The sequence below is a fragment of the Oncorhynchus masou genome, chromosome 12 (assembly GCF_036934945.1).
Source record: "Oncorhynchus masou masou isolate Uvic2021 chromosome 12, UVic_Omas_1.1, whole genome shotgun sequence".
NCBI lineage: Eukaryota > Metazoa > Chordata > Actinopteri > Salmoniformes > Salmonidae > Oncorhynchus > Oncorhynchus masou.
This window is the reverse complement of record NC_088223.1, coordinates 19,963,263-19,978,409: the sequence shown is the minus strand read 5'-3', so window position 1 is coordinate 19,978,409 and position 15,147 is coordinate 19,963,263. Positions and strand designations below refer to the sequence as shown.

At 39.9% G+C, this 15,147-nt stretch overlaps 1 long non-coding RNA gene across 1 annotated transcript; it reads left to right on the top strand.

Moving 5' to 3' along the window:
- The first annotated feature begins 2,082 nt into the window (after positions 1 to 2,082).
- Positions 2,083 to 15,147, top strand: LOC135549669 (uncharacterized). Its single transcript, XR_010457001.1, has 2 exons — positions 2,083 to 2,621; positions 3,752 to 15,147. It is a non-coding gene; the product is annotated as an uncharacterized LOC135549669 (long non-coding RNA).

Sequence of the window (15,147 nt, the reverse complement as noted above, 5' to 3'; positions counted from 1 at the left end):
AGTAGTAGGCAACAGTGACAGCAAATTAATGTTGACAATTATGTGTCAAAAACAGCACTACAAGTTGCCGTGCTGCTTGACAATTGAAGTCATAAACTTTGATCAGCGGAGAAAGAACTGCCTGTACAGTCTGCGCATCCAATCGCCTTGGTCACGAACACTTACTCAACCAATAACAAGCTTCAAATCTGCCGCGATTCAAGGAATAAAGAAAACGATGGTTCTACAGTATGAAGCTGCCACGGTTAAAGCTTGTGATGTAGAATTGCAGGCACATATGCTCTTATTTCACAACAATTTGGAGGTAAAGTTGAGTAGTTAACGCAATGAATATACACTGGATTAATTAGAAAATAACATATACTTAAAAATAGAAACACAACATACAACAATTTAAACGATTTTACTGTTCATATAAGGAAATCAGTCAATTGAAATAAATTAGGCCCTAATCTATGGATTTCACATGACTGGGCTGGGGCGCAGCCATGGGTGGGCCTGGGAGGGCATCGGCCCACCCACTGTGGAGAAAAGCCCAGCCAATCACTTTTTACCCACAAAAGGGCTCTATTACAGACAGAAATACTCCTCAGTTTCATCAGCTGTCCAGGTGGCTGGTCTCAGACGATACCACAGGTGAAGAAGCCGGATGTAAAGGTCCTGGGCTGGTGTTGTTACTGTGGTCTGCTGTTGTGATGCCGGTTGGACGTACTGCCAAATTCTCTAAAAATACGTTGGAGGTGGCTTATGGTAGAGAATTAAACATTCAATTATCTGGCAACAGCTCTGGTGGACAGTCGTGCAGTCAAAACATGAGACAGCACAAGGTGAACCTGTGTAATGATCATGCGGTTTAATCCGTTTCTTGATATGCCACACCTGTCAGGAGGCTGGATTATCTTGGCAAATGAGAAATGCTCACTAACAGGGATGAAAACAAATTTGTGCACAACATTTGAGAGAAATAAGCTTTTTGTGGCTATGGAACATTTCTGGGATCTTTTATTTCAGCTCATGAAACATAGGTCCAACACTTTACATGTTCCATTTCAATTTTTGTTAAGTATAAGTATTTTTTTCCAACACAATAGAAATGAGAGTGAAGGGAAATGGGATACAGTCCAAACAGGTAATTTTTTTACCCCCTTAGCCCTAATGCTAACCACTTTCCCTCGGGTGAATCCCAGTTGAAAACGGACGCAGTTTAATTGTCATCTTAAATGGAGGTCAAATTCACAAACGTTGACCCCTCGATTTAGCAAGTGAAGAACCTTGGCACATACCTACTTGTTAACAAAATTAAGTAGGTTTCCTTTAAAATTATTCATAAATATTATCCTGCCAACCACTATATGAAGAAGTTTAAGGAAAACCAACTCAAATTGCTAATTTTGTAATGACCACCCAGAAACAGTGTTGCGTCTTTTTTGGCATTGTATTCATGTAAGAAAACTGTGGCAAGACATCCGTAGATTTATAATTGAACACATTTATGAAGATTTTACACTATTGTGGAGAGATGTACTGCTTGGATTCTTTACATACGATAGAAATAAGCAGAAACATTTTTATGTAATTAATTTCATTATTCTTTTGGCCAAATTTCATATACACAAATGTAAATTTACAAACCAAAAAAAAACGAATTTTCTTACCCTACAATAAATTGAACTGTATTTTAAGACAGTTAAATACTCTAACAAAAAAAGCTGTTAGAATTGAAAGTGTATGTATGTCCCTTAAGGTCCTTGTGTAATTGTAATGTGATATTGTACCCCCGAGCTCGATTGTCCATTGTTTATAATCTATATAAACTTGTGTTCCCTCATGTACTTTCTCTATTGATTTGTTGTTAATAAAAACAATATATATATATATATTTTAATTCATGTGCTCGCATTTTACCTCATAAATCTAATTGTGCTAATGGCAAAGTTTCATATTCATAAATGTAAATTTACTAATAGAAAAAAACACTTCCGTGTTATCTGTAAGGGAAAAAAAGTGAAGAACCTTGGCCACTTGCGAGGTTGATATGACCCACAATTCAATGCAAACTGTTGTCACATGTCAAACTCTGTTGGTCGCAAAGGGTGACATTTTATCAACAAGGCTGCATTTTCAGCACGTCCGAAAAATATATAAAAGACATTGATTTTAGCATTGGCAAATTGGTTTAGTCGCGTAGTGAGGAGCCGATAAAAACGTAGCTAAATTCAGAAACATATTTTGGGGAATTCTGAAATGTATTGGAATAAATGACCAAACTATAAAACCAGCTAGCCAGCTATCGGTAACTGTAGCTAGCTAGCACTCCTGTCAGGTAGCAATGTTAGATTACCAGGGTTGCGTTCCACACACTTAAAAGACACACCCTCGTCCACTTTCCCTCGCCCTATGCCCTTGGCGTAATCCCCATCTTGGAGGGCAGTCCAAATGATTAGCAAAGCAAGGGAAGTTTGCAACGTAACCCCCTCAGCCCTCGTTGTTAGTCAGCTTTGCAAGTGTACAATTATGTTTTCTCCGTGGCCTGAAACTCCCCATAATTCAATTCGCAGCGATTGTACATCCGCTAAGAAAAGTCAGCAAAAAAACATCAATGGAGAAGTCAACATACAAGTGTAAGTATAAACGAATGCAAATAAGTTATAAATTGTGCTACTAATGCACGACAGCACAAACATGTCTCGTAAAAAGTAAATACGTTTTTGTTTGGTTATCTTTTGGAAATTGTAGATAAAACATTTTCCTTCTTCAGAAGTTCCAGCAAGCCAGGCTAACGTTAAATAGCTAATTTGTTTTCTAGCTATCATACAGTAGACGTATATTAATAATTATATATTTAATATAAGTAGACATGCACTCATAATTGACTGTAGCGCATATAAAGCAGCAACAAGCTACCGGTGGCTGAAAACACAATCATAGCGGGATGAACGAGTGACGAATTTCCGGCCAAGGGTGGTCCATTTAAAAATAATTCCTTCCTCCCTTGCCCTGCAATTGTATACTCGTCAGACGTCATGAACGTCATCAGAAGTGTCCACTTAATTTGAGGGCTGAGGGGATAGGTTGTGTCTTTAAATGTTTGGACGTAGTCCTGGTACATTAATAGCTTTGTTTTTAAGCTCAATTTCAAGATTTCTACCAAGGATTTTGCCTCTGATCATCACTCTCCCTCGCTTGGGCAAGGGATATTTAAGGTACACTCTGATGTGACAACGTAAAACGTCACTCAAGTACTGAGGTTTTATGGCCAAGGGCTGTCTTCTATAGATAGCATTCCAAACGCTTAAAAGACACACCCTATCCCCTCAGCCTTGCAAATGAAGTGGATACTTTTGATGACGTATCATGACGTCAGATGAGTATACACTTGCAGGGCAAGGGAGGAAGGAATGATTTATGGGGAGGTGCCAAGATGGCGGCTTGAACAGACACTTTTTTACCGAGCTCCGTACCAAACTTCAGAAAGATTGTGAAAAAAAACTAAAACAAGTTTACAGTCCATTACTATTTTTATTTGTTCAAGATATAAGACCTTTCCTATGACTGGAATAATAATTGGATAATTTATTTCGGCATGTCAATGCAAAGTTGTGACAAAAAAAGAAAGGAAGAAGTTAGCCGTTCTATTGCTAATCAACAAGAGAGAAACGTGCTTATAGACAACTGTCATAACTACGCTTGGCCTATGGATAATATCATGCTTTCGAATGCTGTTGAAGATGACAAATTCCCCTCTTTACAGATTACTCCGTGCAAATCTCCACCCTCCAAAAAACCCAACATGAACTCTGACATCGTGGCTACCCTCTCCTTACTCATCAACTCCAGATGTGACGCCATTGAGAAAATGGTAGGCGCGAACACCATGGTTATCGTTGGCTTGAAAAAGACTGGAGTTTGCATGTGGTGAAATCAAGTATATGAAAACGAGTGTGCCAAAAGTTGAAAAAAGTGTGGAAAGGGTGGGAAATAATAACAATGTCTACCATAGACGTCTCAATTATCTGGAACAATACACAAGAAGATGGAACCTGAGACTCTACGGCTTGCCAGAGGTGGAGAATGAAGATGTGCGAGGAGAGGCTATCCGCATCTGCCAAGACGTTATGCCTGCAGAGAAGAACAAAGTTGGTGATACCATCGATGTTGTGCATCGCCTCGGCAAGAAGCAACAGCAAAACGATTCAAGACCTAGGGGTATCATCATCCTCTTCACTGCCAGATTCTACAGGGATTGCTGTCTGGAAAGCTGCTAGGAAGAACGCCTTCCTTCAGAGCCGTGGTATGCGTTTCGCCGAGCATCTCAGCCCGGAGTACATAGAAAGAAGGAACAAGTTGTGGCCAACGATCAAGATAGCATGAAATGAGGGAAAGGCTGCTTACTTCGTCGGAGGACGAGGCTTCATCAACGGTTCAGAAATCCATATTCCTCCCATGGTTTCAGCCAATGGTATTCTCATTTTCCTTATGTTGTTTACCTAACAAGCATCAGGTGACTATTTTTCAGGAATACTCCGGTATTTCAATTTATTAGTTTATTCTTGTATGATCAGAAGACCTATTTTGTTTACAAACTTACGAAGAAGATTGAAAGCTGTATTTATTTTATGTATACAATAACTAAGATACTGTTTTAAAGGGCATACAGGTCTGCTCTGACTTTACACAGTTATTGTTCTATTTAGTTATTAGTACTTTATTCCAAAAAAGGTCTTAGGACCTTAGGAATGTGTATATAGGAACGTGTAAATGTAAAACATTTTTTATTCAATTTTTTTTATGATCAGTTTTCATATGCACTTAAAATAGTAAGTACCCTTTCATATAAATTATTATTTGTTATTTTATTTCTCAGAATAGTTCCTGATTACACTGAAGAGGGTCTTTAGTCTCTCTTACGACAAGAACCCCTGCTTTGGTCTTGAACATAATTTTCAGTTGAGTTGAATTTCAATCCCGGATAACGTCTAGCTCAAAGGTTAAGGAATAAGCTATTTTCACTTTAAATTGACATAAATGGTGCAGATCTAGGTTCCTTATCGTTTACGTTCACTGCTCCTACATCTATGACTCATCCTACTACAGTTTATACTTTTATATAATCTTTGTTGTTTTGTCTTTGTCTATGGTTTCTCTTAATGCTAGGGGGTTACGAAACAATGAAGCGCAAGGCCTTATTTTTATTTGCTAAACAATTTCGAACAGATTTTTGCTTTTTTCAAGAGTCACTCAATTTCAGCTGATGCCAACTTCTGGAGGTCACAGTGGGGCAACGATATTGGGCTTTCCCATGGATCTCAACGCTCCGCTGGTGTCACTACAATGAAAAATACCTTTGGTGGTAATATTCTACACTCGGAATGTGACCCCTTTGGTCACTTTATTTGTCTTGTGATCAGTTACAATGATATTACACTCATTACTGTAAACTTCTACGGGTACAACACCAAACATGAGAATGAGGAGTTGTTTGAATCTATAGAGAAACATATACTTCATTGGTTATCTAAATTTCCCAAATCGTTATTATTGATAGGAGGGGACTTTAACATTACTATAGATAATTCAACTGATAGATGGCCCCCCAGGTAGGCCAACCAATCAGAATTTGGGTTTAATACTTTTTATGGAAAAGTTTGATCTTACTGATATATGGAGAGAGAGGTTTCCGGCAGACAGATCATTCACTTGGAGTAACAAAACAGGCTCCAGACAATCCAGAATAGATTGTTGGCTTATATCCAAATGTATTGATAGTGAGTGTGTTACTACACATATTTGTACTACTCCCCTCACAGACCATAGGGCTATTTACATTGATATCAAAATATTTACCCCTGATACTAACCTTGGTAGAACATCCTACTGGAAGCTAAATAGCTCATTATTAAATAATGATATAGTTAAATTTGAAGGGTTAAAGATCTGCTCTCACACTTTTGGGAAAGGGCTTGTGAAGAAAACTCTTATTGCAAGAACTGGGAGCTCTTTAAATTTGAGGTGTCCAAATACTTTAGGAAATATGGTAGTAATCTTGCTAAGACCAGAAGAGCTGAGGAGGAAAAGGTGAGCTCAGGGGTCCCCAGCCGACCTCTCGGGGGAGGAGAAGATGGAACTAATAGAGTTATAAAATAAACTGGATAGTATATATAAATTAAAAGCAGAAGGAGCCTTTATTAGATCTAGGAAAAAATAGATTGAGGGAGAACAGAATTAATCCTATTTCTTTAGACTTGAGAAATTTCACTCTAAAAATAACACTATCCATAAGTTAAACATTGATGGTGTTATTACAGATGACCAAAAATGTATCGCTAAATACTGTAGCAATTTTTACAGAAAATTGTATAGCTCTATGTACTGTCAGGAATCCACAGATATGGTTTTTAACTCACTGAATAATGTTCACTCTATAAGTGATATAAATTTAAACAGTGTGATGAACCCATCAAAGTTGAATAAATTATAGTCTATCAAACATCTAAAGACCAATAAATCACCAGGTGTTGAAGGAATTACATCAGAATTTTACAAATTATTTTCTGAACAAGTAGCTCCCTTTCTATTTGAAGTCTTTTTAGAGAGTATTAAAAACAATGTTCTCCCTCCTACAATGAGTTAATAACACTGATACCTAAGCCTAAAAAAGAAGTGCTGCTCATTGATAACTGGTGTCCAATTTGTCTTCTTAATAATGACTATAAGATATTAGCCTTACTACTTGCAAAAGTAATTAAAGAAGTCCTGGATGCAATCATTGATGAAACACTGTCTGGCTTCATGAGGAACAGACATATTTGGCTGCTGTGGTGATATGATGCTGGGGAATATGATGCTTTTCCTAATTGAAATACAAATTACATGAATAAAGGGGCTTGTTTCTCCTCTGATATTCCATCAGTATTGAGAAGGACAGAATACATCCTCAAATTGATTTGTTCATGAATAATGCTGCAATTACTTGTATTTGGAATCTTGGCACCTTAAAGTAGAGTCTGTGTTATAGAAAAGTACATTTGGAAATTGACCATGAAAGCTGATTATGGATCGGAAATGGAACGTCGCATATAATCAAGTATTTAAAAAAAACTATTTTACATACCAATCCACTGGCACCGCAATGTTTTCAGGGTTGGATATAAGCTCCTGGGACTGGTGGTGCGACTGGAAGAAAATATTTTAAGCCAGCTACTCTAACGTCCACTGGCACCTCAATGTTTTCATGTTACATCTGTGCCGTCTCCCAATTGTCTAGACCAGTGAATAATAAGGTAGAGGCTTGAATTATCCCGCAAAGCACTGCCTTTCACATCAGGCAAGTTAATTACACCAACAGTTCAAATGAGAGTATATCAGAGACATAAATTAGGCCAAATTACCTGCTCCATTCATGAACTTAAAGCAGCTTCTGTCCCAGGTGCTGTCTGGTGGCATACACTTGATGGCTAAATTGTTTAATTTGTTATTTTTTCTGCGGCTGAGCGGTGGCCAATAACAGATGTTATCTTTGATCCCTACTTGTGGAACTACTGCATATGGTTTGTTCTATTCATCCAGAAACTGAATCACTACAAACTTCATGATCTAAAGACAGGAGAGAAAGAGGAAGAACTAAGCATAAAGACCACTTACAATTTAATAAATAAAAACTTACACTACAATCATACAATGAAACCCTAAGATATTTACCTTGTGAGAGGCGAACAGAAATAAACAGGGCAAGGCCATGTCTACAAGTGGCTCAGTGGAAAGCCAGCATATCCATCTTGGCAAGGAAGAAGATAGTATTTCTTTAGCACATTTGTAGAGTTGGTGAAGCAAGCACCTCCAGAGAGGTGAAAAATGCCTGTCTTGGAAAATGGTAAAGGGTAGGTGAAGAAATCGACCATGTTCCTGAACCTATTGTAGATGCCGAAATTGTTGCCCATTTCATCGACGACCACATTCTGTACAACAGCAATGTCCTGGTTTTGTAACAGGACACAGTTGTCTCCCTCTGACCTTTTCACAGCAAATTCTCCAAAGTAAAACTTCTCGAACTGATATGTCACTGCTGTTGTGCTCTCTCAGGGACAGTGCTTTGGAGGTGTTCATTCTTCAGTATAGTTTCTTCTCTGACAGATGACGAACAACCTGCACCAGTGGGTGTGCAGGTTTGCAAAGCAGTCTCTTCATTTGCCCAAGGAAGTTTTCAAATGGGAAACACAATATTTTGTCAAGGGCACCATACTTCTTGGATTCTTGGCGAAGGTGCACCAATCCATACATGTTCTATGTCACCTGCTGTTTTCCATAAAGTTTGCTGCAGTGGTCAACAAACAAAACCATGAGGCTATGGGTAAATTCAGCTTGATCTGCGCACAGGGACACGTTCAACAGGATGGTGATGGCAACTGCAAGAAGCATGTAGTTGTGGAACACTCTTTAAAAAAAGGTGCTATCTAGAACCTTTAAGGGTTCTTCAGCTGTCCCCATAGGAGAACCCTTTGAATATCCCTTTTTGGTTCCAGGCATAACTGTTTTGGGTTTCATGTAGAACCCTTTTTTTCTAAGAGTGTACACGAGTTGGTACAAGCCCTTTCAAGCTGACTGGTCCAGTGTACAGGAGGCACTGTCTGAATTTAGTAGCTTTCCAGGGCTCAACTCTCTGGATTTTTGCTTCCTGTTGAACTCACATGGAACATGAGGTCAGGAGTACTTTGGAGATGTCCTTTACCATACTGGGTGCCGATCTTCTTGCCAAATGTCCTTTTATCCAAAGATTCAACAATTTCCTTGTCACTCCTAGGCACACCAGATGCATGTATTTCAGTGAGAACTGTGTCACCGATCCAACAGACTGCAAAGCAAATAGTGGTTCTCCACACCGATGGCTGTCATCTGAGAGTTCATCGGGGACTGCAGTGTCCAATCTCAGAGTTGCATCTGTTTGAGGGAAAGTCATTCTGTTCTCGTAGTAGACCCCTTTTCGTGTGCACTTGTCACATCCATAGTATCCGCTATGGCCCTTAACATTTTTCACAAGTGCACGAGCAGGGGTGTCACAGATAAACGCCGACATCTTGAAAGAAAGCTGTGTCCCTTCAAACTCCTTCCCTTTCCAGTCGCTGTGCCTCCTCAACGAAAATATTTAAAAAACTGGAGACTGTTTGGCTTCTTCTTCCCAAAGTAAAGACCAATAATAAATGGGAGTTTGTTTTGCTAGACATTGTCCACGTATTGCTCAATTAATCAAAGGATTGGCCAGAACTAGGCATTTGAACGTCTGTAATTTTTATCATAGGTACACTTCAACTGTGAGAGACGGAATCTAAAACAAAAATCCAGAAAATCATATTGTATGATTTTTAAATAATTAATTAGCATTTTATTGCATAAGTATTTGATACATCAGAAAAGCAGAACTTAATATTTGGTACAGAAACCTTTGTTTGCAATTACAGAGATCATACGTTTCCTGTCGTTCTTGACCAGGTTTGCACACACTGCAGCAGGGATTTTGGCCCACTCCTCCATACAGACCTTTTCCAGATCATTCAGGTTTCGGGGCTGTCGCTGGGCAATACAAACTTTCAGCTCCCTCCAAAGATTTTCTATTGGGTTCAGGTCTGGAGACTGGCCAGGCCATTCCAGGACCCTGAGATGCTTCTTATGGCGCCACTCCTTAGTTGCCCTGGCTGTGTGTTTCGGGTCATTGTCATGCTGGAAGACTCAGCCACGACCCATCTTCAATGCTCTTACTGAGGGAAGGAGGTTGTTGGCCAAGATCTTGCGATACATGGCCCCATCCATCCTCCCCTCAATACGGTGCAGCCGTCCTGTCCCCTTTGCAGAAAAGCATCCCCCCAAAAATGATGTTTCCACCTCCATGCTTCACGGTCGGGATGGTGTTCTTGGGGTTGTACTCATCCTTCTTCTCCTCCAAACACAGTGAGTGGAGTTTAGACCAAAAAGCTCTATTTGTCTCATCAGACCACATGACCTTCTCCCATTCCTCCTCTGGATCATTCAGATGGTCATTGGCAAACTTCAGACGGGCCTGGACATGCGCTGGCTTGAGCAGGGGGACCTTGTGTGTGCTGCAGGATTTTAATCCATGATGGCGTAATGTGTTACTAATGGTTTTCTTTGAGACTGTGGTCCCAGCTCTCTTCAGGTCATTGACCAGGTCCTGCCGTTTAGTTCTGGGCTGATCCCTCACCTTCCTCATGATCATTGATGCCCCACGAGGTGAGATCTTGCATGGAGCCCCAGACCGAGGGTGATTGACCGTCATCTTGAACTTCTTCGATTTTCTAATAATTGCGCCAACAGTTGTTGCCTTCTCACCAAGCTGCTTGCCTATTGTCCTGTAGCCCATCCCAGCCTTGTGCAGGTCTACAATTTTATCCCTGATGTCTTTACACAGCTCTCTGGTCTTGGCCATTGTGGAGAGGTTGGAGTCTGTTTGATTGAGTGTGTGGACAGGTGTCTTTTATGCAGGTAACGAGTTCAAACAGGTGCAGTTAATAACGGTAATGAGTGGAGAACAGGAGGGTTTCTTATAGAAAAACTAACAGGTCTTTGAGAGCTGGAATTCTTACTGGTTGGTAGGTGATCAAATACTTATGTCATGCAATAAAATGCAAATTAATGATTTAAAAATCATACAATGTGATTTTCTGGATTTTTGCTTTAGATTCCGTCTCTCACAGTTGAAGTGTACCTATCATAAAAATTACAGACCTCTACATGCTTTGTAAGTAGGTTGTTCTCCCCACTGTATACCACCAGAAAGTTATTTTTATTTGGGGGGTTGGGGGGGGTAGTCTGTGTCTTCAGAAGGTTCTTGGGTCTTTAGGCAAGTTTGGATGGTCATTGAAGAAGATAATTGTCAATAGCTTCGAGAGTGCAATGTGAGGAATCATTTTTGTCAATAACCCAATATGCCAAATGTGTCCTAAAATCCCCCTCTTCCTCTTTGCTATCTTCTATGGTGCTTGAGGGAATGTCAGAAGGGGGGTCAAAATCAGCATCTTCTAAACAGGGGTTGGTGTGCCACATTGATTGCACTTTGCCCATGGCCTATTGGATCCAAGCCATGATGACTTTCACTTTGAAGAGCATGTGCCCCAATGGTCCAGTCCGGAAGAGCAGCAGCCAAACCAGCAGTGGCGGGGGCTAAACTGGCAGCTCCTGTATGTCCTTCTGAACTCCCCTCACTATTCTCCTCCTTTTAGTCCAGTAACTTGACATGGTTAACGTACCTTTCACTTAAAGCACAAAGGTAAGGCTTGTCTGTAGGATAAACAACATATTTTTGTGAAATGTTTTGAGCATTTTGAGGGTATAAAGTTTATTTTGATTGGTCCACGGCAAAGAATTGTCTCCCAACGTCAGCATATGTCAGAGAAACAACCAGCGGCGTCTAAACTAACAACGGTCACAACAAACTAACGCTCTTATTTAATCAACACTGTTAATTACAAGCATATTACGGTTATAATATTGCAGAGAACAATCTAATTATTATACTGAACAAAAATATAAAAGAAACATGCAACAATTTAAAATATTTTACTGAGTTACAGGTCATATAAGGAAATCACTCACTTGAAATACATTCATTAGGCCCTAATCTATGGATTTCACATGACTGGTGTCACGCCCTGATCTGTTTCACCTGTCCTTGTGATTGTCTCCACGCCCTCCAGGTGTCGCTTATTTTCCCTGGTGTATTTATCCCTGTGTTTCCTGTCTCTCTGTGCCAGTTCGTCTTGTATGTTCAAGTCAACCAGCGTGGTTTTCCCATGCGCCTGCTTTTCTAGTCTCTTTTACTAGTCCTCCCGGTGTTGAACTTTGCCTGTTTTTCTGGACTCTATTCTGGACTCCTGACCTCGAGCCTGCCTGCCTGCCATTCTGTACCTCTGGACTGGTTCTGACCTTTTGCCTGTCCATGCCCATTCTCTTGCTTACCCCTTTTGGATTGTTAATTCCAGTCTTGGACTCTAACCATCTGCCCCCTGTGTCTGGGTCTTGCCATGTGCCCTTATAACTGGGAATACAGATATGCATCTGTTGGTCACATATCTTTTTTTTAAATGTATGGACATGGTTTAGAAAACCAGTCAGTATCTGGTGTGACCACCATTTTACCTCGTGCAGCACAACTTCTCCTATGCATAGAGTTGATCAGGCTGTTGATTGTAACCTGTGGAATTATGTCCCATTCTTCAATGGCTGTGCGAAGTTGCTGGATATTGGCGGAACTGGAACATGCACTCATACATGTCAATCCAAAGCATCCTACACATTCTCAATGGTTAACATGTCTGGTGAGTATGCAGGCCATGGACAGAACTGGGACATTTTCAGCTTCCAGGAATTGTGTACTGATCCTTGTGATATGGGGCCATGCATTATCATGCTGAAAGATGAGGTGATGGGGGTGGATGAATGGCACGATAATGGGCCTCAGGACCACGCCACGGTTTCTCTGTGCATTCAGATTGCCATTGATCAAATGTGTTTGTTGTCCGATGCTTATGCCTGCCCATATCATAACCCCACCTCCACCATGGGGCACTCCGTTCACAACGTTGACATCAGCAAACCGCTCGCCCACACGACACTATACACGTGATCTGCTGTTTTGAGGCCAGTTGAACGTACTGTCAAATTCTCTAAAATAATGCTAGAGGCAGCTTATGGTAGAGAAATGAATTATTTGGCAACCGCTCTGGTGGACGTTCCTGCAGTCAGCATGCCAATTGTGTGTTCCCTCAACTTGAGACAGCTGTGACGTTGTGACAAGACTGCACATTTTAGAGTGGCACCTGTGTAATGATCATGGTGTATAATCAGCTTCTTGATATGCCACACCTGTCAGGTGGATGGATTAGCTTGGCAAAGGAGAAATGCTCATTAACAGGGATGTAAAGGAGTATGTGCACAGAATTTGAGAGAAATAAGCTTTTTGTGTTTATGGAACATTTCCAGGATCTTTTATTTCAGTTCATGAGACATGGGACCAACACTTGTTGTGTTTACATTTTTGTACAGTATAGTTTGGAAGGGGGTCACCCCCTAACCCTCACCCTCTTTTCCCTAGCCAACCCATTTCTGGAGTTTTGATTAGTAAACAGGATGTTTCTCTCTCTCTCTCTCCTCCACGCTCTGTGATTGTATCAAATGTCTGTATAGGCCCGAGACTGAGCTTTGCTGCGTTCTAGACTTGAAACTCTTTGATAGCATCTCACTCAGTGGGCTCTGACTGGTAGTAGGGGACAGTGTTTATCTCCTGTTGTGTGCACTTAAATGAATGTTAATTAGGATAACGCGGCAGAGATAGAGGCTTGTCAGGAGAGCAGGATGGGATGTCTGTCTGCTGGGTAGAGGCTTGAGGGCTTAGTTTGACAGAATGGGGCCATTTACATTTACGACAATGTCCGATATGGAGCAATTTGTAATTATATGAATTGTGTCACTTTGCTGTTGATCTCACTTCTGAAGGTTTTGAGAGGCTTCATGATGGTAATGGGCCTAGATGATCAACCAAAGTTAAAATAAGCCAAAAGCTGACTATGGGCAATTCCACGGTAACAGAGTTTTCACTTAAAATGTATGCCAAACAAAACCCATTGCCTGCAAAGTTTAACACAACTCGATGCACAAGGAATACTTTAACAATTTACACTGAACATTTTACAAAATACATTTACTGGAAGAACTTGGTAACAGAATTTAAAATTTAAAATCTCCCTCAGTTTGTTTGGTGTCCACGTTTTTTTGAAAAAACTGTTAATTGTTTCTGTACCGAATTAAGTTTTAACAAGGTTTTCAGAAAGAATGGCGTGTCAGCTATGACATCCGCTTGGGACGCAGCTATGACACGTGTAGAATGTATGTGAAACAGCACAGATGAAAAATATATGGCACATGGAAATCATAAGAGGGCAGTTTACGGAGATAGGTGGGATGGACTGAAAATAGCTGAATGGAGGGTTTATATAGTTATGACTGAAAACACAATGTATAATATACAAGTACTATCTCTCTAGATGTTATGTATATCAAAATATTTTATTCTTCCTGTGTAACTACTGTAAATAAAATCTAATGTCTGTAGACTGTACATGTAACAACAGAAAAAGCTGTAAAAATAACATTTATGTTTGTACTCTGAAGAAGAAAAAGACCTTTGCAGAGCCTACCCAGACATAGAATGTTTGTTGCACTGTGATCCCAATGTAAATGTCAAGCGTGTTTAGATGTTACTCACTGGAGTTGATGTCTGGTTCTGTGTACTGGCCTTTTTTCTAGCAGTTGGACCACCTGGTTACATGTGACACTAAGACCAGGGTTAGATGAAGTTGCTTTAAATCAGGCCAAAACTTTGACTACAGTTATGCCAGAATCCACTCAGTGGCTGGATTCTCATGTTCAGTATAACAGACCCAGACCAAATGAAATAAAAGTACCACGATTCAATTTACAGGGTCATAAATAATCATTAGACTCACTGTAACAGAGGTTGACATTTCATCTCTAATATAGTATTTAGAGTTCAATTTCATTACATACATTGTTAATTTAGTTTCTAATAAAGAATCTTGTAAAAAAAAATATTGATATTGATATTAAACAGACACAAAGAATGGTGTCATATGACACACTGACTAAAACAAATCTCTTTAGGTTATTGAACTACAGTAAATTAAGTGGATTTATACCTGGGAACGGAATTGCCGTAACAGAATTTTATCATGTGTCCCTGATCTGTACTACACAGAAACGCATAATTATGGAGATGAATGTCATTATTTTAATGGATATGAGCTCTGGCCACAAACAAAACCATATTTGGTCCGGACCAAATCTGAACCAAGTTTGGACATCAAAGTACAACACAGAGTACAGTACATTATAGTTTACTCAACTTGTTTGCTCTACTGTGTACTGTACTGAACTATACTCTACTTTTCTTCACTGTACTGTGCTGTCTGAATTTGTGAACCCAACTGTGGTTTGTGACTACTATGATTTCCCATTGTAGCCAATTCAATTGCTGAAATTCCATTACCGATTTTGGTAACGGAATATCGAGTTAGCAATTTTATGAATTGTTAATTGATTATCAGTAAAAATCGGTCTACCGTG